Source organism: Fukomys damarensis, unplaced genomic scaffold (assembly GCF_012274545.1).
Source record: "Fukomys damarensis isolate Sample0158 unplaced genomic scaffold, DMR_v1.0_HiC HiC_scaffold_16, whole genome shotgun sequence".
NCBI lineage: Eukaryota > Metazoa > Chordata > Mammalia > Rodentia > Bathyergidae > Fukomys > Fukomys damarensis.
The window spans coordinates 131,893,460-131,906,533 of record NW_022900928.1 but is presented as its reverse complement, the minus strand read 5'-3'; the positions used below and the strand labels follow the sequence as shown (position 1 = coordinate 131,906,533).

The 13,074-nt window shown below is 46.9% G+C and overlaps 1 pseudogene; it reads left to right on the top strand.

Moving 5' to 3' along the window:
* Positions 1-181: 181 nt before the first annotated feature.
* Positions 182-2,489, top strand: LOC104863640 (annotated as a pseudogene).
* The last annotated feature ends 10,585 nt before the right edge of the window (positions 2,490-13,074 follow it).

Below are 13,074 nucleotides of genomic sequence, written 5' to 3'. Positions count from 1 at the left end.
AGGCCCTCCAGGAAAACCAACAGCATAAGATCCTCCCCTCCAGTTCTCCTTTTTTGCAGTTGGCAACAATCCTCAGGTGGGTGCTCCTCACCTGGGCCCACGCTGACTCTGTTCAGCTGGCTGTTCCAGGTTGACCACTAGTCGATCCACCACATTAGTGAAGTTTGAGATGTGTGACAGCATGGGGAGGAAACTCGATAAAGAGGACCATGGGGAGAGAGTACCACGGCGAGCTTGCAGCATTTCGTCGTAAGAGCTGAGCCGAGGCACAGCAAGAGTCTTGCTAAGTGACCCAGGCTGGCCTCAAACTTCTTATCTTCCTGCTTCAGCTTCCTGAGTAGCTGGATTCCAGAAATTGACCTTGTGAGAAACGAGATACAAACACTAGGAAGAACCTGCTCTTGTGCACTAAGGGTAGGACAATATCACGAGTTAAAAACTCTTACTCCTTTGATGCTCCCTCGGACTTCATCAATTTTACATCTTTGGATTATGAGAGATACAGAATAGTTGAGAACACTTACTACAAAGAGGCAGAAAAAGTAAATCTTATGGAACATTCTAATTCATCAGATGCTTATTGCACCCTGGAAGTTGAGGGAACCAAGTCAAGAAATACTCCAGCTCAGCCTCAGAGGTTATCTCTTAGACTCTCTGCCCAGAAGAATTTGGAGAAGAAAGAAAAACACCATGTTCAGATGAAAGCAAAGAGATGTGCTACTCCTGTAATCAGTGAAATTCCACCTTCCAAAAAGATGAAAATAAAGGAGCCAGAGGAAGAGGAAGAGGGCAGTGCTCAAGATACTTCCAAAAAGAATAAAATTTCCCCCAAAAAAGTGAAGGGTAGATGTACTATGCCTCATGTACCAACTATAAAGCAAAGGTTCTCAAAAGTACTGAGGAGCAAGAGTTGGAGAAGAGCATGAAAATGCATCAGGAGGTGGTAGAAATGCGGAAAAAGAATGAAGAGTTCAAGAAACTTGCTCTTGCAGGAGCAGGGCAACCTGTGAAGAAATCAGTGAGCCAGGTAACCAAAGTAGTTGACTTCCACTTCTACACAGATGAGTGAATCAAACAACATCCTAAGGGCCGGGAAGAGTATAAGGAAGTGAACTTTACAGCTGAACTGTGAAAGCATCCCCCATCTCCTGCTCAAGTGGCTAAGGGATGTACTATCATTAAGCCTTTCAACTTATCCCAAGGAAAGAAGAGAACATTTGATGAGGCTGCTGCTCTGTATGTGTCCCTGGCATAGCAGGTTAAGGTGTTCCATAAACGAACCCCTAACAGATATCATTTGGGGAGCAAGAAGGAAGATATTAGCCTGTTATACTCCAAATCTTCTGTGACCAAGATCTCCACAGAGCCACAGACCCCTGTACTGCAAACCAAATACCGAGCAAGGCCTGTAACCTGCAAAAGTACAGCGGAACAGGAGGCTGAAGAGCTTGAGAAACTTCAGCAATACAAATTCAAAGCACGAGAAGTTGATTCCAGAATTCTTGAAGGTGGGCCCTTCTTGCCCAAGAGACCACCTGTGAAACCACCCACTCAGCCTATTGGATTTCATTTGGAAATTGAGAAAAGAATCCAGGAGCAAGAGTCAAAGAAGAAGTCAGAGGATGAACACTTTGAATTTCATTCCAGACCTTGCCCTACTAAGATCTTGGAAGATGTTGTGGGTGTTCCGGAGAAGAACCACCATCCCCAAGTCTCCAGCCTTTGCACTGAGGAATAGAATCCGCTTGCCCACCAAAGAAGATGAGGAAGAGGATGAACCAACAGTGATAAGAGCTCAGCCTATGCCACCTTATGGGGTGCCTTTTAAGCCCCATATCCCAGAGGCAAGAACTGTAGAAATATGCCCTTTCTCCTTTGATTCTCGGGACAAAGAACACCAACTACAGAAGGAGAAGAAAATAAAAGAATTGCAGGAAGGAGAGGTACCCAAGTTTAAGGCAGTTCCCTTGCTTCATTTTGATAGCGTTAACCTGTCGGAGAAGAAGCTAAAGAATGTGACCCAGACTGAGCCGTTTGACCTGGAGACTGACAAACGAGATGCTAGGAAGGCTGAGACATGGAAGCACCAGCTGGAGGAAGAACTGAAACAGCAGAAAGAAGCAACTTGTTTCAAGGCTCGTCCAAACACTGTCATCTTCCAGGAGCCCTTTGTTCCCAAGAAAGAGAAAAAAATCAGTTGCTGAGGACCTTTCTGGTTCTCTAGTTCAGGAACCTTTCCAGTTGGCCACTGAGAAGAGAGCCAAGGAGCAACAGGAGCTGGAAAAGAGAACGGCTGAGGTGGAAGCCCAGAAAGCCCAGCAGCTGGAGGAGGCCAGACAGCAGGAGGAGGAACAGAAGAAGGAGGAGCTGGCCAGGCTACGGAAGAACTGGTGCACAAGGCAAATCCAATACACAAATACCAGGCTGTGGAGATAAAATCAAGTGACCAGCCTTTGACTGTGCCTATCTCTCCTAAGTTCTCCACTTGATTCCACTGCTGAACTAAGCTGTGAGCTGCAGATACTGCCTGGCAGCTGGAGCTGCTCATTACATCACACCAGGCATGGAGAGACTCACTGACCCATGCCTAACAGCATACCAACAACTGTGGGGCCAGTTCTGTGGAGCAGTGTTTTCAGATATTTTAAGGCTAAAATGAGACTCAACTAACTCATGTTTGCCTTCTTGAGACTTCTTCTAGTGGTTTCTTTTAGATATCAGTTGACCCTCAATTAGAATTTCAAGTCTCTGTGTCAGCACAGTGCAATTTCTTTCTCCCTTTTTCCCTTCCCTTCATATATATATATCTATATATCTATATAGATATATAGATATATAGATATATTTTTTTTAAATCAGAAAATAAAGATAGTTAAATCTTGAGGTAGGATGTAAGTCATGGTTTAAATGAGGGGCAGTGTATCAGATTCTTTCCTCTTCTCTGTACAGAATGAGTTTCTAGTTCAGAGCCCTGTGCCGTGAGGATGGAGAACTCAATAACAGTGCTGGTGAAGACACACACAGCAGCCACTTGACAAGCCTTTAGCAGAGCTGCTGTTAAGGCCCATTCCCTCCTCAATGCTGATAAAAACAGCTGTGCTGAATACATTTTAAGATCTGGCCAGGAATAAATATGTTTTGTCTTTCCCCTCCCTGGAAAAAAAAAAAGAGGACAATGACCAAGTGCGACACTGGCCCTTCAGTGCCGAGGAGCCCCAGACAGCAGTGGGAAACAATCCCCACGGATAAGCCAACCTACATACTGGGTATTCACACCCCAACTCCTGTCCCTGAGTGCTCTGACTTCCTAGCAGAAGCCCTCAGGCAAAGAGAGCTACCAGGAGCAGAGTGGGCATCCACTGCAAGGGAAGGCCAAGGTCATATCGTGCCCCACACCTCCCCGGGGACATCATTTGAACCTTCACCTGGAACCCGGAATCTTGCTTCTCACCCAGGAAATGGAAAACAGAGTGGTCTCATTAGCCACTTACTTCAACTTCCTCTTCTCTAAGGCCATCCTGCAGATTCTCAGAGAAGCAATACCGACAATGAGAGAACACTGAGAGGCAGCCTTTCACTCCGTCCCAGCCATCTATTGTGCAATGTTACTCTGTGAGGGCAGCAGAAGTGACTCGTGTTACCGGGTGCCGAATGGAGGAATTATCCCTGGCAGAGCCCCTGGCTTCTCTCGGGCTTCCTTCTGAGAAGTCAGATCCCTCCCAGCATCACCTCTCCAGCAGCCCACGAGAGCAATTAGAACTGTTCTTCAGGTGCTCTCGGTAGCCAAGAGAGGATGCAGACTCGGCATTGCCCTGGTGAATGTTCAACAAGGGTTTCATGTTAGTATCTGCTGACTTTCGTGGTGTGAATGTTCCTGCCATGGCTGATTTCTAGGTGCCAGCACTTGACAACAAGCTTGCAAAACCCCTGGCTATGCACTAACTGCCTCTGCCTACCATGGCAAGTTGGCTTCTGCACACTCCTGCCCCGCGGACCACTGCTCTCCAGGGCCCCGGGGCCCCTGAGCTCCAGTGCCCAGCTGCAAATCCTCCAAGCATTCAATGGCAGGAGCAGTCTCACCCTGGGGCTCCAGAAGCAGGCTTGGCCTGTTCCTTCTGCAGGGTAAACCAGTACCTTGCAGAGCCTTGCCCCGACTATTCACAGACCCTGGTCAGCTCCAAAGTCCAGGTAGGGTAGGCGATGCTGCCTCAGGCCATCTCAGGCAGGACGCGGGCATGGAGCTGATGGGTCCTGGGCTTCTGTCTGGATCAACACATGGTCTTCTCCCAAGCACAGCTTCATGCAGCCCCTCTTCCTGCCCTGCTTCTTATCGTCTTTAATAGAAGCCAAGTTGACTTGAGAGCACTGGGTAGAGCTCAAAGTCTGGTAGGAGAGTTAATGGTGACAGAGAGAAATGCCTGCTCACCAGAGACAATGCCTGGTGCCCAAATGACAGGGAACCTAAACTCTAGAAAAACCCGTGTTCAACCTAGTCCAATTAGTCAACCAAGTAGAGTTGACTATTCTTCTAAACTGATGTTTTACTAGCACTCCAGGAAAATGTAGATTGGGAGAGGAAAGTGAGGTTAGAAGATTTAAAAAATGCCCAGATTAGGAGAATTTTATAAATTATTTTTTGAGAATCACTGGAAAAAAATTTGTAATTAGAGCATACAGCTCTTTATTTGAGCCTAAGGTTTTTAATAGTTATATTATTTTATTAGGCTATACTAATAGCACCTACTGTGGGATTCGGTGTGTTATTTGCACACTTATCACATGGCTGAGTCTTCTGATGTGACTAATATATTTGCAGTACAAATGTGTCTATCATGTTGAATGGACAAATTAGAGTAGTAGGTATTTTTTGAAGGCTTAATGTCAGATGTAAAACTTGTTTTTTTCTCTTACTTTCCAATCAAAATAATTCAACTATTGAGTCCCATGTGGGAAAAATGTACTCTTAAAATACAAATCACATCTTTTTTTATTATAAGAGACCTAATTCCACCAGGGAGGAATTAACATTGCTTTTCAGCTACTGATGTTGGATGTGAAATCCTGTAAGCTTCCTAGTTCCTGGCTGAGGGAGGAGGGCCGTGGCTCACAAAGCAGTTTCCCTCTCATTTTCCACTGCAGAGCTGAGGCATTGCCGTTTGAGTAGGAGGTCTCCTCAGTAGCTGTGCTCATTTCCCACTGATGGTGTGCTATCTCCATGCTCGCAGACTGGAGCAGAGTGATGTATACAGTACAGGAGGAGGATGGACATCCCCATCCCATCCCATTTCCGCAGATGATGGTCACACCGTGTATCCATGGAGACCAGGTGAAGCATATGGCCCTCAGGCACAGCCTGGGGCATTTGACTTCAATGGATCTGTTTTAAAATGGATTTTAAACACATAAAACTTCTTCTATGGAAAGTTCTCTTTCTTGTATATATTCAGCCTTATCATTTGTTCTTTTGCTCACAAATGAAACCTGCCAGAGGTAATTAAAAACAATTACAATTTAAAAGCTGTCTAATTCATCCTCAAATCCATACATATGAAAAAACTACAGAGAGACACTGAGAATAAGAGAGAGACTGAGGGTTTGGGACAGCAAACTGCAGCTTGGGTGACCTTAGGAGAGCAGCCTGATGGTGGTGTGCGGGACACATGCAATAGTGGTGGATTTGGGGTACGCAGGGTGTGGAACTGATTTTGTTGAAACCAGATTCTACACCCCAAAATGTCTCTTGGATGTTGGAGCAGGCTGAGGGGTGTGGATTTGGGAAGAAGGGTCATTAGGAGACAAATTAGCTTCTTTCTTTCTTTCTTTTCCTTTTTTGTGCAGTACCAAGGATGGAACCCAAGGTATCATGTATATGCCAGGTAAGTGCTCTGTCACGGAGCCACAGCTCCAGCCCCAGGAGAAGCCTTTGAAAGACAAGCAATGGCTATTAAGGAGGAGAAAGGAAGAGTAGGAAGCTGAGTTTTGTTCTCATCTTACCCAGGTCCAGAACAGCTGTCTCTGGCTGCTGCCGGAGTTGTCACAACCACGTGTCACCCACCCCGGCCATCACTCCCTGTTTGGACCGCTTTCCACCCAGCAGGCAGCCGGAACACACGCTCCCCTCAAGCCTGCCTCCTGCTCTGTGTCTGGGCCGTTCCCTGGGAATGCTCTCTTTCTTGCCCTGTCACTGCCTCTCAGCTGCAGATTGCTGCTTCCATGTCAGGCTTCCCAAAATAGGTGCTTCCTGGGATGCCCCCTGAGCCTCTGGATGGCTTCTGAACATCCACCCATTCATATCCACCCACTGGTGAGCATGTCTACTTGTTTACAGTCTTCCTCTCCTTAGAACCGAAGTGTGGCCATGGCTGTCACATCTACCACCACAACCACGCCCTGCCATGAGGCCTTGACAGAGCCAGCACTTGGGGCACTTTTAGGACAAATTACTGGATATGCTCACTTCAGCAGCACATATACTAGAATAAATTACTAGAGAGATGAGACTTACTGTGTAGCATCTAATTCTGAGGGGAAGAGGCTCCTGCAATTCGGAACAAAGTAGTGGCTGGATTTCTAATATGTGCACAAACTAGCAGAGTGAGGCCCATCAGCCCCACCACTGCATAAGGATATAGAGACCCAGAAAGATCCAGGCTTGGCCAAGCTCACATGGTCACCAAGTGGCCTGGTGAGGTCCAGCAGGGCTGATTCCAGCTCCAACTCACACTGCGCTGGAGGGAGCCACTGACTGCCCGGGTTCCCTGTGAAGGAGAGGTCTGGGCTTTGGCTCTGTCCCCCAGGAGACGGTGAGCCTGTGGGAGGAGATGAGATGGTGGAAGAGAGAGGCTGCAGACTGGGGGGCACTCCGGACTGTCTTGTGCTCGCTCATGGTCCACTTTGCCCACCTGCGTGAGATGATGTGATATATGCAGATGGCTTGTGTTTTCAGTGTCCCCTTCCCCTGGCCCTTGCTTGTGGAATAAAGGAAATATTTGTGGATGGGATCCAATGTGAAGAAAGTTCTATTTTTGCTCTTTCCAGAAATCACCCACCTCAAATATTCTCAGCACACGGATCACTTTCAGAATCAGATGAAAGCTATGAATATTCTGGAGAAATGCGCATACATTTTTATACCCAGCACCTGTAGTGACTGGAGCAACACTCAGGTGCCTCCTGGGGACCAAAGGTGTCAGATTTGAGCTACTGCCCTGGAATGTCTTGTCCAGGAAGACTGAAGAAGAGATATGGGTGGAGATTCTTTTTTTTGCTCCAAGTTCTCCAGGAATCAACGAGAGAAATGACAAATTGGCTAAAGCCAGAAGCGAATTCATTTCTAGAGCAGAAGTTGGTGTGATGTGGGCATGTTTCCATTTGAGGAGGGAGCCACTGGTGCTCACTGCGGGGCAGGTAGTGTCAGGGGCGGAATGGACTTGGGCTGTGTGCATTGGGGCCAGGAGCTGGGGGTATGAACCGCATGGCCTGCTCTGCATGGACAGCTGCAAGGAATGCTCTATGAGTGGAAATTTCCGAGGGCCACTTCGAAGCTGTGTCCTTCCCCGACTTTGTGAATCCCTCAATTCCCATGTTCAGGACCTTTGCCAAACTTCTGCTTCTGGGGGAGAACAGTGGGCTGGGGAAATGGGGACAAGATCAGGTGGCAGAGTTGCTTCCTGTGTCCACGACACATAGGGCATTGTTTGGAGGAAATATTCAAGCCCCAATTTTCCAAGGGAGCTAATTATATAGTTTCTAGTAAGGAAAAATTGGGGAAAATGAACTGAAGAGAGTTAAACAGCTATTTAGAAATAAGAGGTTGGAGGGGTTGGTGAAGACAGGACCTGCAGAGGAGGAGAAAGGGAGAAGGGTTCTTCCCGCCCAAAGCCTTTGTCACCCTGTTTGGGAACTTTGCTCGTCGTTCTCTGCCCCATTTCGTGTTCCTCATGGTAGCTGCTATGCCCTCACCATCTGCCCCCACCTGCTGGCTTCTGGCTCCACAGTGGCACCTGGCTCAGGGTGGGCAACAGTGCTCTGCTGGGGCTTTTTGACTTGATGCTAAGAAATTTGCCTCCTTCAGGTGCCCAGGTTTTACCATGCAACCCTGGTTTTTGCCATGTGGACCAAGGAAGCGAGGAGATCAGGATGGGGAGGTAAGGAATGGAGAGCGATTCCAGAGAGTACATTGGCCGCCTTCAGATGACCTTGTTTTTGAAATCTAATGGATTCTTACTGCTGAATTTTTGAGCTACCCCAGGATTCTTCCCATACATCCCCCCTTTTGCTTGTACTTCTGGTTGCGTTTCTGTTGCTTGCGCTCAAAGGATTTCCACCACCGAGCTTCCAAAGAGTCAGGGTCAAATGTGTGCAGGACATGACCCCAGCCCAGCTGAGCAGAGCACTACACATCAATGCACATGGAGGGTGTTCAGAGCCTGGGGAGCTGGGTGTCTGAGGTCTCTGGATCACTCAGGGCAGGGTACAGAAATAGGAGCTGCAAAAAGCTAGAAACAGTTGGCCATCCAGCAAAGAGAGGAAAGACATACCAGGGAGAGCTTGGGTGATCACAGGTTCTGAGGGCAACAGTCCCAAAGCCCGTGAGTTCCAGATTGCTCTGTCCCCCAGTACTGTCTGTTTTCAAGATCCCAAGGGCAAGTTCCCAAGGAAACTTAATTTGCTCGAGGAAGGGTGACAGCTGTGTCACCTATGTTTTTCTTACCTGGGAATGAATGACTAAATAAGACCTTTCCAGCTTCTAGAATGGAAGAAGATATTAGAATACTCATGATAATGACTTTCTATGAAAAAAAATCCACCAACATTCTCAAAGTTTTGTGTAAATATTACCTCATTAATCTTCAAATATGTTCCATATGGCAGGTTTTTTCAAACTTGAAAATTATACTTTGTCTCCCAATAGATTTAATGCATCTTAGGAGTTAAAATTCATAAAGCAAAACAAAATACCTAGAAGTAAATCAGCTACTATAGCCACCAGGCAGGAAAGGATCTAAGATGAATCATTTACTACACCTGGGTGCTGAGTTTGGCATTAAGATTCTCAGCCCTAAACCAACAAGGAAACACAGCTTCCATTTTCCTCTTGTGTAACCAAGACAAACTAGTCTAAGGTCCATGTTGCCACAGAGAAAGAAACACAGGAACTTATTTACCATGTGTTCCTTGGTGAATAATGTGGCCTTGCTCCTTTGGTTTACTTGGTTATAGAATAGGGGTGGTGACAGTGATGTCCTCTCCGGGGGGACCAGGAAGGACAGTGATGAGAACGTAGAGGCATCACCAGCATCATGCCGTGCAGAGAAGCCCTGCAGGGCAATGGGAGGAAGTGATATTTTCAGTAGCTGTACTGTTTCTACCTCACCAGAGGCATCTGCAGAGATTGGACCTCATTTAATCTTGATTTCTCAGGGACTCAACTCTATTTGGGTTCCTGCTCTTTGGCTTTTCCTCTTGTTGTAGTAGATGACTACTCACCAGTTTCCTGTCCTCTTCTATTTTGATACCTAAGCACTGTGGCCCCAAGCTGCAACCTACCTACAAGATAAAGTAGGGTGCCTCTGTGGTCCTCATAAGATCTCTACGAGGAAGTAATTTTTTTGCCATGTCACTGATCAGCAAACTGATGCCATACACCATTCTTATTTCCTTAATATCTCAAAATCCTGCCAGGTTTCAGTCTTGAAACCTGATTCTATCAGCTCATTAATTGAAGAGCTCCTAGTTTCCCAGATGTGAGGACCTTCAATGGTATCACTGTGCAGTAACAGTCTTCCTCCTATTTCTCCAAAGGCACACATAGCCATTTACTCAATGTTTCATGCACTGCAGAAAGGACATGCCCAGAATTTTTGAGTATTATTAGCAAAGAGTCTGTGCTGACACTGATACTCAGAGATCCAAAGTGTCATCAGGGTCCTTGTTAGAATGGAGATGGATGAGGAAAAAGGTAATAAATGAAATCCTGGCAAAGTCCAGCTTAGAGTGTGTCCAGGGCTTGGCAAATCCATCTGCTGGTCATTTCCTTAGTTCTTCATTATGTCATTGGGCTGATATAACTTGAGGTTGGAAGAGCCTCTGCATATGGTTCCTTGATCTACAGTGATTGCCATCTCTCCTGCCCAAAATGATAGATAAAAAATGATATTGCTTCAGATGGGAGAACTAAGGATATTAGAGCATCACCAAAGGCCTAACGTGTACAGAGATGATGTACCAATCATGATTCTATTCATTTTGCTAGACTGGCTTCCTGTTCTCATGCAGAAACCAGACCGCTCAGGAGAGTAAGACTAGATTTCTGCAGAATCAGCCACATAGTAGCCTTGCTGCAGTCACTACACTTGTCTTGGTGCTGCCAGAGTAGGAAATACAGCCATGAGTACCTGCTGTACAGCTACCAATGTAGAGGACATATGCTTTATTTTCTATCTCAACCAGAAAAAGAGGCTCAGCAGCCATTAATATGCATCTGTACGGTCAATAATATACAATCTTTCCAAGAAACTAGGGCAACTCTCCTGACCTCTCTCACGATATGGGATAAAAAGCATTGGATCCATTTATACATCCCAGAGACTGTCACATTATGGGATGACATCATGTGGCAATAAACAAGAGGAGACTAATGTGCTGGAGAGCTTGGTAAGACACATCTGCTCTAGGAGTGGCAGGTAACACTATGAAGTTTCAGCTACCTGTTATTTTAGAATGGGTTTCAAGGGCTTGGTAGTTAGGAGCACTTTAGGAATTTCCTTGAAAGTGTAAGATAAATTGCTACATCTTGCATCATTTTCCAAAATAAGGAAGCATCTGTCTAGTAAGTTCTGGAGGCAACATATTCCTCACCTAAAAACTGCCTTGGTCCATGTGCAGGGTGACATGGAAAGCTGGAGCAACAGAAGGATCTTCAGTAAGTGCAAGGATCCATGCTGCTTGGGCAAAGGTCTTTAGCCACTCTGCTGTAGGAGATTTCTGTGGTAGAAGATGCATTATTCTTGTCATCCAAGTAGCAAGTTCTTGTGGGAGATTCAGTGCAAGTCCTTGCAGTTCTGTAGCAGAGTCTTGTCAGCTGCAGTAAAGAAAAGCATGTGAAAAAGGAGGCAGTAAGCCCTGGTGGTGAGGGACCATGGAGTACCAGTAGACGAGTGGTCACCTTTCCCAATGTGCAGGAGGGAGAGGGTTCCCAAGACTCAATATTTCCAGGGATGAAGCTGAAAAAGTCCTAGAAACACCTGGACAAGTTGGCCGCCTGTGGAGTTACCATGCATTTGGAGCTACCAATCATAGGCTGAGTTTCAGTGGACTCAACAAGTCATAAGGTTGGAAGACCCAGCAGCACCCAATGCAAGATGGTAACGATGTATCCAGGACAGAATCTGAGAACAGGACCTTGAGGTACAAGATAGCTGCAGATGGGTAGTCAGACCTCCATCCCACCAATCAGAGTGCACCAGCAGCTCTTCTATGGTTCTATTGGAACCAGCTGAAAGAGGAAGAGAAAACCAGGTAGATAGAATAACTTAACTGGCGACATAGCCATTGGCCACCCAGAACTGGTATGGTGGGTAACTGGGTGAAGAGGCCAGGGGCCAAGAAGCTGGTACACAAGTTAGACAGCTCAGCCCCCACCTCCAAGGCTGTTCTGCTGCCTCTGAGTGGCCAGCAACAGAGACCCGTGCTGGCCCCTCAGCACGGCCCTATTCCTGAAAAAGACCAACTGCCACTGGTAATAACTTAACTCTGTTGCTTCGGCCCTCCTGGAGAAACCAGCGATTTGTCCACATAGGAACGGGTGTCTATTTCAGGTGTGGCTTTGCCCTTCCTGTCTCCAGGGCCTCTTCCACTTCCACTTTCTAGGTGCCTTCTTAGAAGCTCCTGACCCACAGGCACGGAATCCCACCCAACATAACGTTTGCCCGGGACCCCCGCAGCAGCAGTGGGAGCCAGCCCATGAGCGTGGAATCTCCGGGTGGAGATCACACCACCCAGCAGCACTGGCCTCAAAGAGTGCGTAGAGGGGTTTTACACTCCAGGAGGGGGCAGATCTGCTATGCTGCGATGGCAAGGTGACACCCAAGGTCATGGCACCCAGGGGAAACAGGAGTGGCCTCTCCAACCCCAATTTCCATTGACCCACCAGGGAGCCTGGTGATTCCCTTCCGTATTACTCGGGAGTAGATGTTCTGGACCCTAGAAGGGGCAGTTCTCGCTAGGGGGGGCACCGAGAGTCCCATTGGACAACATGCTATGATTACTGCTTGGGCGCTTTGGACTCCTTGTGCCCCGGGGTCAGCAAGCAAGAAGAGTTCCCACGCAGGAACATTGAACCTGTGCTTACAGGAACAGGTGGGACTGCTAGGGCCCAGCAGGCAGGAACCCCCCAGGACTGGTGCAGAGAACTTGTGGTTTGGATCTTAAATATCTTCCGGACCGTGTACTACAGGCTGGATCGCCAGCCTCTGGCAGTTTTGGGAAGCGGAAGAACTTTTAAGGGGCGGGGCCTATTGGAAGGAAGTGTGTCATGGGGCGTAGCCTTGAGGGCTGTTGGGACCCTCGCTCCTCTGTTCTCTCTGCTTCAGCTGCCGTGATGTGAGCAGCTTTGTTTCACTGTTCACTTCCTGCCTTGATGTTCTATGGTGTCACAGGCCCAAGGCGACAGGGCCAAGTGACCAAGGACTGAAACCTCTGAAACCATGAGCCAAAGCAAACCTTTCCTCCCTTTAATGTGTTTATCTCAGGTATTTGTCACAGCAGCAGAAAGCTAACACGTAGCTCTTGGTGTCTCCTTGGGTGGGGGGAACTTATCCATTTCAAAAATAACTTCCAAAGGAAGTAAAGAATTAAGAAAACATGTTAAAAAAAACCCCAAATATAAGAAAGTTGTAAGAATTTAAATTTGACTGCTATGGAGGAAGGGTAATTTTGTTTTTTAGTTTAAATGTGCTATCTAAATGAAGATAAATGGAAAATTATGAATATAAAAATGTACAAAACCCAAAAGACAAACAACAGGCTGGGGCAACAGTTTAAACAAACACCAAACGTGTGTTTTGTCACAGT